This window comes from Manacus candei, unplaced genomic scaffold (genome assembly GCF_025592945.1).
Source record: "Manacus candei isolate 608988 ecotype Guabito, Panama unplaced genomic scaffold, ASM2559294v1 h1tg000057l, whole genome shotgun sequence".
NCBI classification, from domain to species: domain Eukaryota; kingdom Metazoa; phylum Chordata; class Aves; order Passeriformes; family Pipridae; genus Manacus; species Manacus candei.
The window spans coordinates 15,534,561-15,552,322 of record NW_026138105.1 but is presented as its reverse complement, the minus strand read 5'-3'; the positions used below and the strand labels follow the sequence as shown (position 1 = coordinate 15,552,322).

At 43.8% G+C, this 17,762-nt stretch overlaps 1 long non-coding RNA gene across 1 annotated transcript in view; it reads left to right on the top strand.

Annotated features, from left to right (window-relative positions):
- LOC127477981 (uncharacterized) overlaps positions 1 to 17,762 on the top strand; it is a 295,990-nt gene that overhangs the window by 142,839 nt on the left and 135,389 nt on the right. The window contains exon 3 of the long non-coding RNA XR_007907086.1: positions 13,786 to 13,887. This is a non-coding gene — a long non-coding RNA (uncharacterized LOC127477981). The remainder of the gene's footprint in view (positions 1 to 13,785; positions 13,888 to 17,762) is intronic.

Genomic DNA, 17,762 nt, shown 5'->3' with positions numbered 1-17,762 from the left:
GCTGTACTGCACTGTGCTGGACTCCTCCTGCACAGCAAAGGCAAATTGGTCCAGTCTCTTGCATTTCCTTTTGAGCAGCTCCAGCTACTCTGGCACTGTCAGTGCCAGACTGAACCCTACAGCCAGGAAATCCAAACTGAACATTGCTGTGGGGCCAGGACCTTGGGTTTGGGACTCATCCAGTTAGAGAAATACCCACCTGAAAAGACTAATTCTAAGGTGGCCCCGTATAAATGACATGAGAGAAACTCTCAGCCAAAACACAAATCCTGTTTCCACTTGTTGCAGGAACAGGGGAAGTGGATCTGCCCCCAGCCAGCCTGTGAAGCTGGGCTGGGACGTTGCAGTATCCTTTTTCCTCTACGTTTGCCTTTGCTCCTACGCTTGCCCTTCCTTTAGGACCCTTCTAACCTTTCAAATGGGAAAGGCAAGGGGCTTCCTGTCCCGCGTGTTTATGGAGTGAAGTGGTGGTTTTGAGGGAGGCTATAGATTTCCTGGCACTTGCTCAGCCCTCGTGTCCCAGCCTTCTGTGCAAACAATTCCCTGGCCCTGCTCTCCAGGCCTTTGCTGCTGCTGTGTCTTACAGGAGGTACTGGGGGAGGTTTTAGAAGCTGCCAAACTCTTCTATTTACCAGAGGATGAGTTTCCTACAGCCATTTCCTTCAAAAGCTGGAGAACTGAAGTTCTCTGTTTTGAACAGGTGATGACTTAGATGCTGAAACACAAAGCAAACCAGACCTGACTGGAGGGGATTTGCTGTCACAGTGAATAAATTGGGACCCTCTTGCCATCTCAGCTGCTGGTAATAAGTTTATGTCCTAATTTTGCTTGCTCCAGATAAGTCTGAATACTTTGCAGTGGAAATGAAGGGGCTGAGACATGCCTTGCTAGCACTGCTATTAACCTGACAATCTCTTGGTTCCTTGTGGGATTGAAGTCTCATGGGAGCGATGCTCTGTCTCACAGAGAACTGACACACAATCCCATGCAGCTGATTTGCTGTGGACAGTCTTCAAATGTTGAAATCTCAGACTTTCTAAGTACAGGGCTGCTATGCATGGGCACACTTCCTGCTAATCTGGAGGCATAAACACTCGGTGGCTCCAGACGCTTGAAGAAATAAACACACTGACTCAGTATTAATATTTCATCACCACACACTAAAGTTAAACCTCACTGATCCAGAGTGACCTGCAACCACTCAAGAAAATGTTTCTTTTATTTTTTTTTTTAAATAATTTAACTTTTTATGGGGAGAAAATAAGAGGAAATGGTGTCCTGCCTGGCAGGCTTTACATGGGTAAGCAGGGCCATTTCAGCTGGAGCAGAGCTTCTCATGTGCAGAGATGTTGCTTTGGAAAGGTTTGTAAGTTCAAGGAGGGCAATTTAACAGCTCTGCTTGTTGTCTCTGCTGTATCAGTTGAACCACACACACACAGTGCTATGGAGTAACAGAGACAAAATCACTGCACACTTAAAACAGCAGCTCCTGTAAATACAACCTGTTAGTCACTGCTGGAACACAACACATTTCACATCACTGCCATCAGAAAATCCTGCAGGCTCATCTCTGGCAGGCAACCTTATCACTGAAGTCTCCTGTGAGCTAAAGGGGGTTTCAACCATAAGAAAGATCTCCAAAACTGATGCTTAAGGAGTTTCCAAGCAGCATGATTGAACTGTTAGTATCTGCTCTTAAACACCTGGCATGTGGGGGGTACTCTTGGGTTGAATGCACATGATGATCAGATCAGAGCTCACCCAGAGGGCAGTGGGGACTCTCCTGAGCCCTTTGTGCAGGAGGGGTCGGTTCACAGCCCATCAGGTGGGTGATGGAAGTGCAGTGAGCTGGCTCCACAGGCAGGGTTGGGAGATGGGTGGCTGATCTTAGACACTCACTTCAGGGTTCCCAGGCAGTTGTTAACACAGCTCCTGAAACTCAGATCTAAAAATTGTCATCTTTTTTGTGAATTAAGCTGGCTCTAAGTGACCTGGCACTACTCCAGGTGAGTCAGTGTGTTACTTTGTGGGCCATCCAGCTAGCAAGGCCTTCACCCCCACTTTTTTTATTTCTCTGATAGGATAAAGCAGTTGAATTAATCTAATAGTGGATATTCCCTGGTTGTTTTGAGTTGCTGAGTGTGTTAAATCAAATCTTAAAGAACTATGTAAATTGCCTTGCTTTGCAATTTATGTCCTCTTATGTCAGTTGATTTTAGTGAGTGCTAAGCACTCAGATCTGCACATGAAGGGTGTTATATGTGTCCATCTCAGATGGACTGAAATAAGGAAGGAACAGGATAAATGATTCCTTTAGAGCAGAGTCAGAGGCAGTCAGCCCCAAGGACCACACGAGGCAGTGGAGAGCATCAGGAAAAAGGGTGAAGGGAAGCGTTAGAACACTCAGTGGCTAACGCTGCTCCAGCATTTCAGCAGATTTACAAGGGCTCCCGTAAAACATACCAGGGGAAAATGTAAAAACTCAAGTGCAGTTTAAACAGTGGTGTCCTGATAAACTCAGGATCAGCTGGTTTTGATCACAGCAGTTGGGTGCAGGAGCACCACTTGTGCATTAGGAGTGAGGGCTGGAGGAAGCTTAAAGCAGCTGTGCTGCTATATTTGCTCCCTCTCTGTATTCAAACCTTGGCTTGAGAGCTCAAAGGAAATGAGATGTGTTTTGCATAACCCAGTTGCAATCAGTGGAAGCACCTACTAATCTGCTGGTACCACTTCTGACCTTTTCAGGATCTCATTCCTTATCAGAAAATGAAAACATTTTAGAAACATTTCGTGGGGGGGGGGGGGGGTGTCGGGAAGTGAAAATTGTGAAAAGACAGATGTACATAAAAAATTATATGAGTTATTCTCCTGGCCGGAAGTGTCGTTTTACAATCTGATCTGTGAGATTATTTTGTAGACTTCTTCACTTTCACTGGTTTTGGGAATGCCTCTAACAGTGCATATCCTGATGGCACTAAGATCAAAGACATTCCATCATATCAGTAGTGTTAGATATGTTAAAGTATGGTTCTTCCTCTTAAGAGTTGAAATGTAAAATGAAGCCAGTGGTCCAGAATAACTGGATGGGGAAGACCTTGAAATGTGAGGCTTTAGTGTTGAGAACTTGGAATAGTTATGGCCATTCACAGAAATCACTGCTAAATTCCAAACTACCCTGCCTTTTCTGATCCAAATATTTATTTTGTAAGGCTGCAGAATGAGAAATAAATCCTGAATTATATAATGACTTAGTCTGTGTGCCCCCACCTCCTTCCCAGTTTCAGCATCCATCTGGGAATCAGATCTTCATTTTCTCTCTCATTTTCTGCCCTCTTATTTCAGGGCTTAAATAATCAGGCAGATCTGCAGAAACCAAGGAATTCAGTATATGCAGATTAATAATTGGATGTGAAAAATGGGTATCAAATGTTGAGCAAAAAATCTGCAGGGGATTTGGAGGCATGTTCTGTGTTAGTGAAGCAGGTGCTGAATGCTTCCTAAGTTACTCTGGAAGAGCCTGCCCTTCCCACCAGATCCCAGAGCATGGAGGCTTTTCAATGGCACTACTTCCATCTCCCACAGCGGGGAGTGCTGTTTGTGCTCTTTAGGTGAATGCATACACAAAAGCAACTCAACCAGCCCAGTTAATTACCTATCAAATCTAGGCTGCAAATCTGGATTCTAGCTGTAGTTTCAAAACAAACAAAACAAAAGCTCTAGACAAGTATTTGCAAGAGTTGCAAAGATGATGGTCTATGAGGGATGTGCAGGGGACTGTTAGAGCCTTTATGTGGAGACTCAGTCTCTCCTCACACACACTTGGGAGTTTTTCTCCTCATTCTGGACCACTCTCACTCTCCTTCAATCAGGGCTAAATATCAGGTTTGCTCCCATATACTCCCCTCTCCTTTGTAAACACAAAATCCCTTAATCAAATAGTGGACAGATCTTTTTTTTCTCTCTTCTGTTTATTAGAAGGACTTAACTAATCCCTGTGTTTGTGAGTCGTAGGGGTGTGTCAACCTACAAGCCAAGGAAGTTAATGAAATTCATCTGCTCTCTATTTTCCAACAGAATTAAGGGGAGGGAAGGTCCACCCAGGCTTCACTGCAGCAGAACTGTGACTGTCAGTGGTGTCTGCAGGCACAGACCCCACCAGAGCAGCAGAACTGTGACTGTCAGTGGTGTCTGCAGGCACAGACCCCACCAGAGCAGCGGGGGGAAGGAGGTGGAATGGCCAAGTGGGAGAAATGGAGGGAAATATTCCCCCTTCAATTAGAGTAATTAAAAATTAGTAAAAATAAACCACCCAAAGGAAAGTCAGGCCAAAACAAAGTCTTAATGTACACTTATGGTTTCAAGAGTCTGCCAGAGGCCACCAGTATGTGTCCCACAGAACTCCTGTGTCTGTGTCTGCCACGAGCAAAGCCCAGCCCAGGAATGGGGTTGGGGGTGGCTGTTGGAGCTCACTGGGCTCAGGGGATAGTGGGATTGGGGGTGATGTTGGAGCTCACTGCATCTGAGGGGGATAGTGGGATTGGGGGTGATGTTGGAGCTCACTGGGCTCAGGGGATAGTGGGATTGGGTGTGATGTTGGAGCTCACTGGGCTCAGGGGATAGTGGGATTGGGGGTGATGTTGGGGCTCACTGGGCTCAGGGGATGGTGGGATGAGCTGCCCAGGCACAGCTTCTATCAGAGCTGCCCTGCCAAGCCCCAGTCCCTGTGGCTTTCACGGGTCCAGCCTTCTGCACTCAGGGAAGTTTGGCACATCAAGGGTTAGGAGATGTCACTGTAACACTGAGTTGATCCATGGAGGGAGTTAAAACCCCTCAGAGAAGCCGGCAAAGTCCTGTTTGTTTCTCCATGAAGGTGTCTACCCCGTCCACTTCATTGCCACATGGTTTGTTTTCTCTGCTCTCATTATCTGGACAGATCTTCTTTGGGTTCTTCCAATTCAGTGTTTGCTGTTACGTTCGTGGTCTGTAATTCCCTGGAATCGTTGGCAGGGTGAAATTTCACTGGTGATTTCTCCTCAGTAATTTCTTTGTCAGTCTAGATGTACTTTGTCACGTGAGCCTCACTGAAGTAGGGGCCAGCCACGCTGAACTTCTTGTTGTGGTACTTTTCCTGGAAGCCTCAGGCTCCAAATGCATCTTCATTAAATGTGGACAAGTCCTTCTGTCAGCTGGCATTGTGTTCTTCTGACGTGGAAAGGCAAAGTGGCTGAAGAACGAGTTCAGATTTTTCGAAACTGAAACCGGAGATGTAAAATTATGTAGAAGAATATGGTAATTTGAACCTCTGGGAGATGCACCAATCTTTGTCTGCAGTCCAGAGACTCTGTGGCTGACAGGCTCAGTGGCAGGAATTGTTGGCATTCCCAGTGCTAGGGTCAGTAGATGATAGTTCTTTGTTGTAATCCCCAAAACACTTCTTGTAATAACAAACGTGTCCTTTCTAAGGCTGCCCTAGAAAAGAGGACCAAACTGTGATGTTTGATCTTTGCAATTTGAAAGGTCTAAGATCTATAATTCTTAAGATATGATAAGTTTTTTGAATTATAAGCCATTATAAACTCCAATGAGACAAATTTGTCAAGCCATTAGGGGTACTGACCACTTGGGGCAGTGGCTCAGTTCAGTCATGGAGGGGATGTAGGGCTGGTTGTGCATCTGATAACATCCCTTTACTTTGATTTTTGGTGATTATCTCTGAATTTTTAAACATCTTTAATTGGAGAACTTAGATGCTGGGGAAAGAACTCTCTTGAGGATCCCAGAGTTTGCAGCAGGTTGTCATTTCCAGGGAGTGTCACACGGGTGTTCAGGGCTTGGTGTCAGTGTGCTGAGGTAGAATTGCTCTGCACATGCAGGGATAACTCCAAGATGGCCTTGTTTGGGATTCATAACTGTTAGAAAAAAATTAAGCAGCTTAACTGTTGAATGAACTCCCAAGAATTGTCAGATTGTTATTTCCTTGTTTTCTCTTTTTTTTTCACGTGTGGTCTGTCCCCTCCTGCTCAGTCTGTGAATCCATGTATGTAGCACACTGTACACAATTCATTTTTAATGTGGCCTCATCTGCAGCTGCACAAATCCATGACAGCTGCAGTTTTGATAGCTAAACCAAAATACAACTGAGTAATGAGAAATAAATGTATTGTACATGTTTGAGAATCACCGCTTTAGACGTGTGTGTTTTACAAATAATTAATAAGATAGGGCATGCACATAATTCCCTTTGTGCCAAGTGCTCTTTCCTAGCTGCTGTCTGAAGTGAGGGGACAGGAACATGCCAGGAAATAAAATATTTGTATTTGCCACTGCGTTCAGAAAGTGTCAAATGTGGACCTTGAGTCTGTCCCTGTCTGGGGTTAGACAACAAGTGAGAGCAAGAAGTCCTGCCCTTCACAAAGCCCTGCTGTACATCCCTTGCTCAGCTGAGCCCTGGGGAACTGCAGTGTCATGTTTGCCTTAAACCCAAATCACTCCCAGTTTCTGCTCCTGGGGGTTGGATGAGCCTGTGTTTGAACGAGCTGCACCCAGAGCTTGAAAACAGCAACTTCCATTTCTGAGATGTGTGTGATACAAATTCACAGAACAATCCAGGTAATCTGCAGCAGAACCAAACCACTGGGTTTTTGTTGCTCGAGTTCATGGCCCTTTCAGCAGCAAAAGCCAGTATTGCAGTGGCAGAACCAGCTCCTGGCATCCCCTTAGGAGTGAACTAAAGCCATTGAGTCTGTAGTCCAGGAAAACAAGTCACATTTAACATTGTGGGCTGGACTGAGAAGGCAATACCATGAGTCCACAATGGGATGTGCTGAGTCCTTTGCTGCAGATAAAATATGAGAATGAGATCCATCTTCACTCTGAAAAAATGCAGATTGTGGCTCTCTAGGAAAATTTTTCCAAAGCTTGTCAGTTAATCCAGTGGCAGTGATACCTTAATTGCTGGTCACTTCAGTAGTAGGACAAGTTACTGCAAGGCATATTATTAGTGTGAGGGTAGGTAAATAAACAGAATCAACGTGTTTTGATTTTTGTTTTTCATACAGAGATGACATCTTGCAGCAGTGGTGAAGTTGTGTTCAGCTTTTAACATTAGCATTGTGTTTGGAACCAGCTTGTGAGTACTCTGGTAGGTTCCCTGGCATCAAACAGAGCCAAGGATCAGTTACTGGGAGGGAAGAATGGTACTAGTACAGATGATAAGGAGTCTAAATTAAACCAGAAGAGGAGAGAGAAGATGCTATAATATTTAAAAATGGCAAACTAAATAATATATAATTTACAGAAAATGACAGGGTAATGCTGGGACTATTTTTAAATCAACAGCAAATTAGAATTCAAACCTCTGATAGGTTTAACAGATGGTCTGGATCCTAGAATCCAAAACCCACACACTTCATTTCCCAGTATATAAAGAACAAAATAATGCTGTGCAGCCTTTGCAGAATGTTTCTTGCTATTAAACTGTGTTAAGATAACTTTTGACCAAGGAGGACTGAATTTGGTGTGGAAAAATAGAATAAGCTGGTTCAGTAAAAAAAAAAACCCCAACTCTGTCCCAGGGTGATCGTGGACATGTCACAGGTTCTGGCCAAGGGAGACAACAGGATCTGGGAGGTCGAAGGAATGTGATTTCTGAGTGGCCTCGTGTAGAACAATTCCCTCTTTATGGTGACAATGAGTGGCTGTGTCCCCTTGTCTGAGGCTTCTACAGGTTTTAGAAAATGTTCTCTGGTGTCAGTTGGAAAGGGAAGTGTTTTGATGGGAATGCATTCATCCTGGAAACATTCACGAGAGACTCTCACAAGTGTTTGTAGGGGTGGGGAGAAGAAAGGCTGGGGTTTCCTGAGGACACAGCCCATGGACACTCACTTGGAAAACTGGAGGTTTATATCTTGTGTTAGTAAAGCTGCTCCCTTGCTTCTGCCCCTGGAGCCAGTGCACCTTGTGTCCTGGGTACCCAGAAAATCTCATGTGGTCAGAAATTATTGGGATGCAGGCAAAAATAATGTATTTTTTCTGGCTTTGTTTTTACATTCAAAGCAATACTGTTTTGATAAGGCTTGAAATACTTACATATTTTTTGGAAGGGAGATATTTGTGGTGGGAGAGGCTTTCTGAACAATAGATGAGTGAGATCCATATTTGATTTCTTCCTCAGCTTTGGGGACAGTGATGTTCCCACTCTAACCATTGGAAAATTCTGTGCCTCTCCCCTGCTGGCACTGGGGTTTTATTCACAGCGGGTACAAAATTTATTCTCTAAAGTAAGGTTAAGGTTTTCATCTTAAGGCAAGGGAGGCACCTGGGATACAACTCCTGGCAAAGTATATTTGTTAAGGCAAAACCCTACAAGAAAGACTGAGAAAATGCCATAGTAGCCCCCAGTAACACAGGGGAGAAGGTACCACCCTGGGTGGTGGGAGTTGACCATTGGTGTTCCTTTAGATAGACAAGCCAGATGTCTCCCATGTTCCTGGTGAGCTCCTTAACCTTGCAGAGGCTTCTTGAATGGAAATTAGTGTCACCATCTACTGTTCTCCCTCTGCACTTGTGAATGTAGTCTTAAAAATTATTTTATGCAAATTTGTCATGAATTTATAAATACTTTTGGATTTCTTTACTTTACAAAGTGTACAAAAATCTTACTTGTAGGCTGTAACATAACGAGGAGTTACTTTGAAAAACAAACCCAAACCTTTTCTATTATGAACTCACTAGTGGTGGAAGAGGCACTGATGGGAAGAGCCGCTGTGTGTCCATCTCAGCACTGCCTGGGATGTTCTGTGCTCAGAACTGCTGAGAGAAAGGAGGCACTGATGTCCCAGCAAGGTTTTTGTCCTCCCCTGTGGCTGGGCAGTGGCAGCACTGCTGAGCAATCCCCAGCTCGGAGGGTGCCCTCGGTGCTGACACATGATGGGAGTGTTTAAAGCAAAAGTGACCACACACTGCTTTCATCCAGACTGGCTTTGATTGTTGAATCAGCCAGTGAATAATGTCTCCCAGTGAGAACCTGTGATTGTTTCAGGAAGTGTTAAAGGTTGAGCTGGTATCTGGCAAAGGTTGGTTGGGATGGTGACTGGACAGTGTGAGCAGCAGCAGCACAGCACAGACTCCTCAGCTTCCTCCCCCGCATGAGCCTTTGTTTTAATCAAAAAAAAGAATGTTTGATTCTCAGGTGTCTAATCCTTATCTAGTTCTTACTCAGAATGCTCCAAGGGCCCATTTCAGTGCCTCCCTGGCGGGCACCCCCCCAGAACTTCACCTGCTGCCCTCTGAACCTCTAAGGGAGAAATTACAAGTTGCCTCAGCAAACGGGATCCATAACCCCTCATTCCAATATCCTGCCTCCCCCAGTAGCCAGCCAGGTCAGTTCAGAAGGAAATCTCCCTGTACCCTGGAACTGGGAATTGCATTTTGCACGAGTGCAGTATTTTTATCTCAGGCAGTTCATACCTGGCATGTGCCCAGCCGGAATTTGAACTTTTTGTTGTAACTTATTGTTTTGATTTTCAGTGCCAATGACTACTCCTTTTTGGATCTTTACAAATACTTAATGCAGTGATATTTTATGTGAGGCAGTCAATGCCATAACTTGGTTGTGGGCTGCAGAGGAAACAGAATTTCTTTTTTTTAATTGGTTTTGAATTTGTTTTCATTCATCTTTACCTGATGTTTCTTTGTTTCTGTTTTATAAGGGTAAAAAAGAACACATGCACTGTGCTCTCTGCTGCTCACTCTTCCTGCTCTTCTCACTAAATCAAGTCCTTTCACCAATATCATATGGAAGTCTTTCCCTGAATCTCAAAAACTCTTTCCTCCTCCATTCTTGAGCTGCTTATTTCCGCTACATCTGGTTTTGCAGTGGAGTGAGGAGTGAACACAGCCATCCAAGGAAGGGTGTGCCATCGATTTACTGCATGTTATTAATACCACTATTTGCAGATTGTTCCAAAAATTGACTTATTTTCAAAATACTACTGAAGTGGGTGTGTGTAGAGCAGAATGTGTATTTCAAATACCATGAACTTAATTAGATACAGTTTTTGGTGTTATATTAATAGCCTCTGTTTTGATTGGCAGCTTAGCTTGATATCACCAGAGAAATCATCTACTTTTCCCAGGGGTGTGCTGGATGCAAAGAGGTATAATGGCAGAAATTAGTCAGAAATAATTGCAGAGACAAAATAATTCCATGTCTGCCTATTAAGATGCAAAAAAGCATGGACTGGATCCTTAGCTGGTGTGTCATGATTGGCATGATGCCACTTTACAGCAGTGAGGGAAGTGGCCTGTTCCCTCAATAACCCTCATTCTGGAGATGGCAGTCCCAGAAATGCTGGTGGCTTTGGCTGGTGACAGAAACCTGGCTGCTCTTGCAGCTGCAGGGACTGTGGGATTCGTGAAACTTTAGGAGAGTTGTGGCAAGAGTTGCCCTGAGATTGCTGATTCCATTCCTGCTTTCTGTTTTGTTTTAGTTGGCTGGCTGGGGTTGTTTTCCCTCTCTGCCAGGTGCAGAGTTGAATGGCAGGCCACACTCAAAAGCTCTTCTTTCACAAATCCACCCACGCTACAGATTTCTGTGTTGGTCACGTTCTGTGACATGGAGCTCTTGCAAATATGCAACTTGGAAATAATATCTTTGAATCTGAGTGTGCTTGGACTAGTAAAGGATAGATTTTGAACTGCCCAGAAAGGGCAGGCAGAGAGAACGATAGGAAAATAACTGGGAACCTTAGATTCCCTTAGAGTAGGATTGAGCTGCAGCACATGATCCAAACTCTGGATTTTGAAGATTCGGACCCAAAAATGAGACACCAGCTCACGCTGAAAATCAAGATGAGCCATGGTGCCAAATAAAGATATCTGTGGGGGTTTCAATCAGATTTTGAATTCCCCACAACTATGTGTCTTGCTCCTGGCATTTACTTGTGTGTGCTTGCTCTTGTCCAGCTGTGTTACCCTCCAACCTTTCGGATTTGTCCCATGTCTGCTCCAGTGGTGCCTTTTTTCTGCAGTCAGCAATCCAACCCTGCTCACTACACCCAGTGCAGGGTGAAGCTCCCCTGAGTTCATCACAAATGTACACAGTGAGCTGAAACATGTCCAGTTGATTTTAGACCTAGGAATACTTTGGGAATAGAGGAAACAAAAGAAGAGCTGAATGGGTTCTATTGGGATTAATAAAAATCTGATTTAACAGTTGGGATAGTTCTCTGGTCCCTGTAGGATCTGATCTTCTCCTTTGTACTTACTTTACACCAGCTTAAGTTCTCTGGCTTTGCAGTAACTTGCCTGGAGTTTGCATTGGAAGCGTGGTAGAGAAGAAAAGGAGTAATAGTTGTCAAGCTAACATGAAGAAAATAAGAAATTAAAGGCTAAATTCAGAAAATTATGGGGGTAAAAGGAAGACTGATAGTTTGGGGAATTTCATAATGTTTGGAACTAGATTCAGGACTGCAATGATCATAAATTCCTACCACTTAGTTGCTACTGCCATTACCACTCCAGAGGAGGAAAATCAGCAGACGTGCACTGGAAACTGGGTTGAATCCAGTCTGTCCTTATCAAAAAAATGAAATGAAATGCAGAAACCACAATTGAAATGAGGCCTGGCCCTCCCTAGGTCGATATTTTGGCACAGATACCGATGCTGCCCTTCCTTCAGTTTTATCTTCCTGGTGACTGTCTCCAGCACCACGAGGAGACAGACTGGGGAGGCTCTGCTTTATTCAGCAGTATTTATTTATAGCATTAACTGTAGATCTTAAACTCTTTGAGATTGTCCTGTTTCAGCCTTTCTTCTTATAATCTACTAGAAAATGGTCTAGTGGGAGTCTTTTAATATTACCCTTTTGCCTGTAGCTCTTGGATTTTGATTATGCATTGCATCACGGGTGAAATTTGGGTTAAAGATAATTGTAAATATGGTATTGATATTAAATGATGTTTTCCCAACATTGCAATAATGCTTGTTTTGTTTGCTGGGGAGTTTATTACTTTTTGATCAATAGCATGTGAGATTTGTGAGGGAAATTAGCATAGTGAATAACAATTAGGAGAAAAATCAATGGCATTCAGACAAATAAGTGACTTGAAAAAGTCCCATAGGCACACATACACTCACACAGATTCTTTAAAGTGTAATACATCTCATTTTGAATTCCAGAAGAAGGGAGAGCTATTTGGACCAGAACTGAAAGTGATGGCAGTAAATTGAACTATTGTGGGGCTATTTGTTGATACTCAGTGTTTCTAATGGCTGGAATGTGTGACTGCTTCATTCACTGCCTCTACCAACTTCCCCTGACTCCCACCGTGGTTTTTTCTTCAGTCCTCACCACTCTACTTTCTCGAGGTTCCCCACACCGTGTATTTTTTGTGTCACTTAATATACTCTCCTTTCCCCTCCACAGGGTCAGTTCCAGCTGCCTTACAAGACCCGGGAGGGTTAAATGAGAGAAATCATTTTAAAAAGTCAAAATAAGCAGATACACGTTCTTCAAAAAAGATTTAAGCTATGCACTCTTTGCCACAGCATGTCACAGATCCTATAAAGTTCATTTGGGCTCAAAAACTTACAGATTGTTTAATGGAAGAAAAATCTAGATAGGGCTATTAAACACAATAAAATCCTGGCTCAGGAGGCCCATGGTCAGGGCAGGGTCAGGAACTTACAGAGTACTGTGGTTCTCTTTTATCTCAGAGCATTGAACACCACAGAACAATCTGGGCTTCCTGCCTTGGAGAGCCCGTGGGACTGTCAGTGAAATGGAGAAGTGGGTGCCCAGTCCCCTGGGCTGTGGAGATGTGCAGCAGGAAAGCCTGCAGAAAGCAGCTGCCACATAAAGCTGGAGGCAGCAGGAGGGATCTCCAGGAGGGTTTGGATCCCAGGAAAAGCTGCAGAAGTGGGTGCAGAAGGAGAGAGGGTCAGTCTGTGAATAGTGAGTTCACTTCTCAGAGCCCAAGTGTCTTTGTGCTGGGATGCCCATGTTGACTGGCCCAGGCAGGGCTCAGGAGGTGCAGCTGTGCCAGCTGGGTTTGTTCTAGAAGAGTCAGCCATGAGAGGATGGGTGAAGCTCCCCAGTTCTGTCAGTCTAAACCCCCAGGGGTTATTGCCTGGCTCAAACAGATTTCAGTCTTTGCTGCCTTGGAACAAGTTCAGAATTGTGGCAACTTTAGCACATCTTGCACTCTCCTTTTATCACCCCACGTGTCTCTGGTTTTCTCAGGGAAGGTGACTCTGTCTCTGGCTGGCACTGGGAGCCTCCCAGTTTTCTGGGTTTGCCCTGGGATTTGTTTGCATGCACAGTCCATCTGTCTGAGCACACTCCTTCCTACAGTCCTGCCCAGGAATCAATGGTTAGAATAATGGCTCTGCTTTCCTCTGAATTGAGCTGGTTAATAACTATTGCTGGGGAAATCAATCAGCTCTATGATATCTTATTACTTACGCTAATTTAATCCCAGGGAATGGGTCATTGCTTCGGTTCAGAGGGCACAGTGAGTGTGGGGATGAGAGTCTGTGGAGAAAGCAGCAGAACAGGGGAGACTTCATGGACTGGCACAGAAGGGGCAGAAGTGGCACAAACTCTCCCAAGACTGTAGGATGGATGATAGAGAGAAAACTCACATCCACTCTCCATAGTTCCTGCTAATCTGGTTACAAATCCATTTTTAATGTTGTTTTCATGTTTCAAAGAATCTGATAGGTGGAGACAACTGAGAATTTTTCTTTTTTTGACCTTTCTCCATTTCTCTGTGTTTTCACAGGCTAAAAGAGGAGGGACATCAAGAGAGACAAACAGAAAAGACCTGTGGCTTCCACCAAGGACCTCTGAGCCCATTTCAGTTTCTTGCATGTTCAAGAAAAAGGTAAAAGCAAAGGGATTATTTGTGTGCTGAGGGTGTAATAATTGAAAAGAAGGAAACACCATGTAAATAGGGTGTCTGCAGAAACAAGCTTAATTCACAAAATGTGCAAATTCAGCCTGGCAAAGATTGTCATAACATTTTCAAGCACTTGTCTAGATTCTGTTCCCTTTCCTGTACACTTTTCCTGCATCCTCTTGTTCCTAGTGGAGAGTACTACTTTTGTCAGTCACTGCAGAAAGTAGATTAAAAGCAGTTTCTACACACTTAACTGTATCTCTACTGTAAAAAATTTTCTCAAAAGAAATCTTGCTGGGTTTGTCCAGGTTCCTCTCCAGGATGGGAGGGCAGGGAACACTGTTTACAAACTCTCAGAAGGCAAACATGAATTCTGGAGCAAACCCTTCCCAATCTTTCAGTATATTGCAAAAAGCAATCTGTGTTGGAGGAAAGGCAGTGAATAGCATTTATCAAAGCCTTAAATAGAATACTGTTTTATGTAGACAAAAACAGATGTGTTTTCAAAAGTACTGGCTGATCATGCTTAATCCTTAAGGAATTACTTTTTCTGAAACAGTGGAATTGCTTTTAGACTTGGTCCTTTTCTAGGGGGGAGAAAAGAATCAAAAACTGACCCATCATATGATAAACACATCAGACTGTTGCTGAATCTCTCCCTGCAAACAACACCATTTTTCCTGATAAATGGATGGTGGACACTTTTAGAAAAATAGCAAACCCCAGTGCTGAGTGCTGCACTGACGTTCCCTAATTCACATTATTAACTAGGTAATGGACTAGAGCCATCGTGGTCTAATTGAAATAAATAAATCCATTAAAACTGTGAATTAAAGTAACTGCATTTTGATGGGTTTGGGTTATTCATATTGCTTCAAAATGTTATTTTTAATCTGAACACTGCTGGACACATCTTCTTGTGCCCCAGGGATAGTACAAACTGTGTTATTGGCCTCTATTTTTGTACCCCATTTACTTCACATTCACACTGCCTCCAGTTGATTTTTTCCTAGTAAGATCTGATAACTTCAAAAGAAAAAACACTAAAAGAATGAGGGAAATGTCAAATGGCTTTAGAATGAGCACCAGAATTTAGGTCTCTGGTGTTGGGTATCTCTAAAAATGCTTTGATGGATGTCAAAAGATTTTCAGAAATGCTCCCATTTAGCCAAACTCAGCTTCTAAGGAATTTGATGGGGATTTTGCCATGGCCTTGGAAACAGTTTCTCTGATACAGAGCTATTTTGAAATGTGTGCCCTAATTTTGGGTTTTTTTTTCATCAACTGCAGCATTCGGTGCAATAACATTAAATGAGTTTTAGTGAAGATTCAGTGTGCTCAAGCAAGGCTGCTCATCAGGAGGTGTTTGCTGTTCATGCAGCACTCTGGTGGCCCCTCAGTGCTCTGTCACACCTGGGCACTGCTGCAGCCTCTTGCAGCCTGTTCTGGGGGATTCCAGGGCAGCTCCAGGTTTGTCCTGGTTGTTGCCTTGTGTTTGGCAGAGGAAAAGTTCATTAACTTTGATCTTCTGGGGGGGGGATTTCTGCAGCTGCTGCAGAGATGCCTTTTCATCAGCCAGAGGGAGGTTCTAAGTGGGAGGAGAGTGCTTTCAAGACTCATCTGAAGCTCTATTCTGAACTGTGTGTGACTTGGAGTTTTCTCTCTAGGGTTTCTTTTTCTCTCTTGAGAAGATAATGTAGCTTTACTTCATCCCCTTCTTATTCACTTAGTGATCAGCTGGGCAGGTAGAAGAATGACCTCTCTTCTTTTACACTCTTTTCACACAACTGTGTCGTTCTCCTTACAGCAAGATGTGCAGGCACTCAGAGGCTGGACTTGTTTTCATTGGCAGTGATAGAAAGCAAGAGAAACTTTATCTGTTCTTGGTTTACACCCATTTATCCCGTTACATAGTTATGTCTAAAAAGATAAGTGGCTCTTTGCTGGCTTCAGCCCATGGCTATTGCCTGTGTTGGCCTCCTGCTTCTGTGGGAAGAGCAGTTTGAGGGCACCAGTCAAGATTTCTCCACCATGAGGATGCTTGGCCTGTCAGGTGAGGGAGGAAATCTTTACTCTGTGCCAGTTGATTCATCGTGGGGTTCATTTCTCTCTTTCTTTTTCAAAGACAAAGATCCTGGGATAAATACATTACTTTTGTGTGAAGCAAGAATGTAAAATTACACCCAAAGGAAAGTCCTGAGTCTGTAACTTGCTGCATACCTGAAATACTCCAATGCCTCTATTAAGTTTATTGATGAGGGCTGTGAGATCCTAACAGGAGTGCTGGCACTGCCATTTTGCTTTGCTGCTTTACAGTTTGGGGGAAAGATTAGTAAGAGAGTTGATTAATTGTAGGCCAGGGGACCATGGAAGTTTGGGACCAAAGAAACAGGTTTCTTTTAATATATATATATTTCAAATTCTAATTAATTGTGTATCACCCGTTATATAACAGACTCCTGGTATGAGCAGTGTCAGAAATCAGGGCCTGATCCTACTTCCCACTGAAATCGATGGGAGTTTTGTCATTGATGGAGCAGCTGAGCAAGGAACTTGCAAGAATTCATTTATTCAACAAATCTGGCTGCTGCTTCTGCTTATCTCTATTGATTGTACTCATGTCCAATCAGGTTTGCAGCATTAGCTGCATTACCTTACAATAACAGGGTAATTCACTTGGGGCATGTTCCTACCAAGTCCTAGAATCCACAGAAAAAATAAATAAAATGTTTATCAGACACAAAGCTGCCCCTGGTTTCTTCAGGGGCAGCTGCTTCTCTTGTTGGTCTCACACCTCGAGGAACTGTATTTCCTTTTTGGAATTGCTATTCTAAAACCAGAAAGATGAAGTGACTTGAGGAAGTTTGGCTGGTACAATGGAAAGATGATACAGCAACAAATATAAACTTTAGACTTGGGAAATTTAGTTTCCTGTTTCAGTTCTGCCACAAATTTCTCTGCCACCTTCTGGGTCAGTCTGTATCATCTGTCAAACACCCCCTGGGGAACCTTTGCTGAGAGGATGAGGTGGGAGCACAGATTGGCATGCTTGGAAAAGGGGGCAAAGACTGTTATTTTCTGTTTTCTGAGTTTGTGTAATAAACCACAAAGACTTAAAAGGCACAAATATTTAAGCATCTTCAATGAAACCTTTTCAGAAACAGGTTCTGAGCTGGGCCTGTACACAGTAGAGTGTACTCAGAGGACAGCCAGGGCCTTCTGCCTCCTTGAGGGACCAGGGTTTGTGTCCCCCATCTCACACCCAGCAGGAGCAGAAGAGCAGGTTTTGAAAAGGTAAAACATCTCTGGCTGTAATTCTGGTTTGTAAATAAACCATCAAAGGGAATCTTTGACAGGAGGGATTCTGCCAAGCTTAGCACAGCACATCCTTTTGCTCTAACTTAGCATTCCCCAAAATGCATGTTCTTCTAGTGAGAGGCTGCTGGGGAGATTACCCAAGGGATTGTTGCCCCTCTGTGTGTTTGCAGGCAGAAAAATTAATAGGCTTGTGAAGCACCTCCTTGAAAGGAAGTCTGCTTTCATATAGCATTTGCTCAGAGGAGATCCCACTACCCAAAAGTCTGGTCAACCAAGTTCAAATTCAAAAGTCTTTGACCTCTTAAGGAAGCCAAAAATTGAGCCCTAAACCAGAATTTGGAAGGGCAGGTTAAGCTGAGTTCCTTCACCTGTTGGCTGGTTCCTGGAATCCCTTCTCTGTTCCCAGCAGGGTGAGGTGTGAAGGACACCCTGCAATGGGAGCTGCTCATCTCTGCTGGGGCTGCCATGCTGGGCTGCTGGGTCAGCTCTGCAGATGGCACTGACTTACAGGGCAGCACAGATGGAAACAAGTGCCAGCTCCC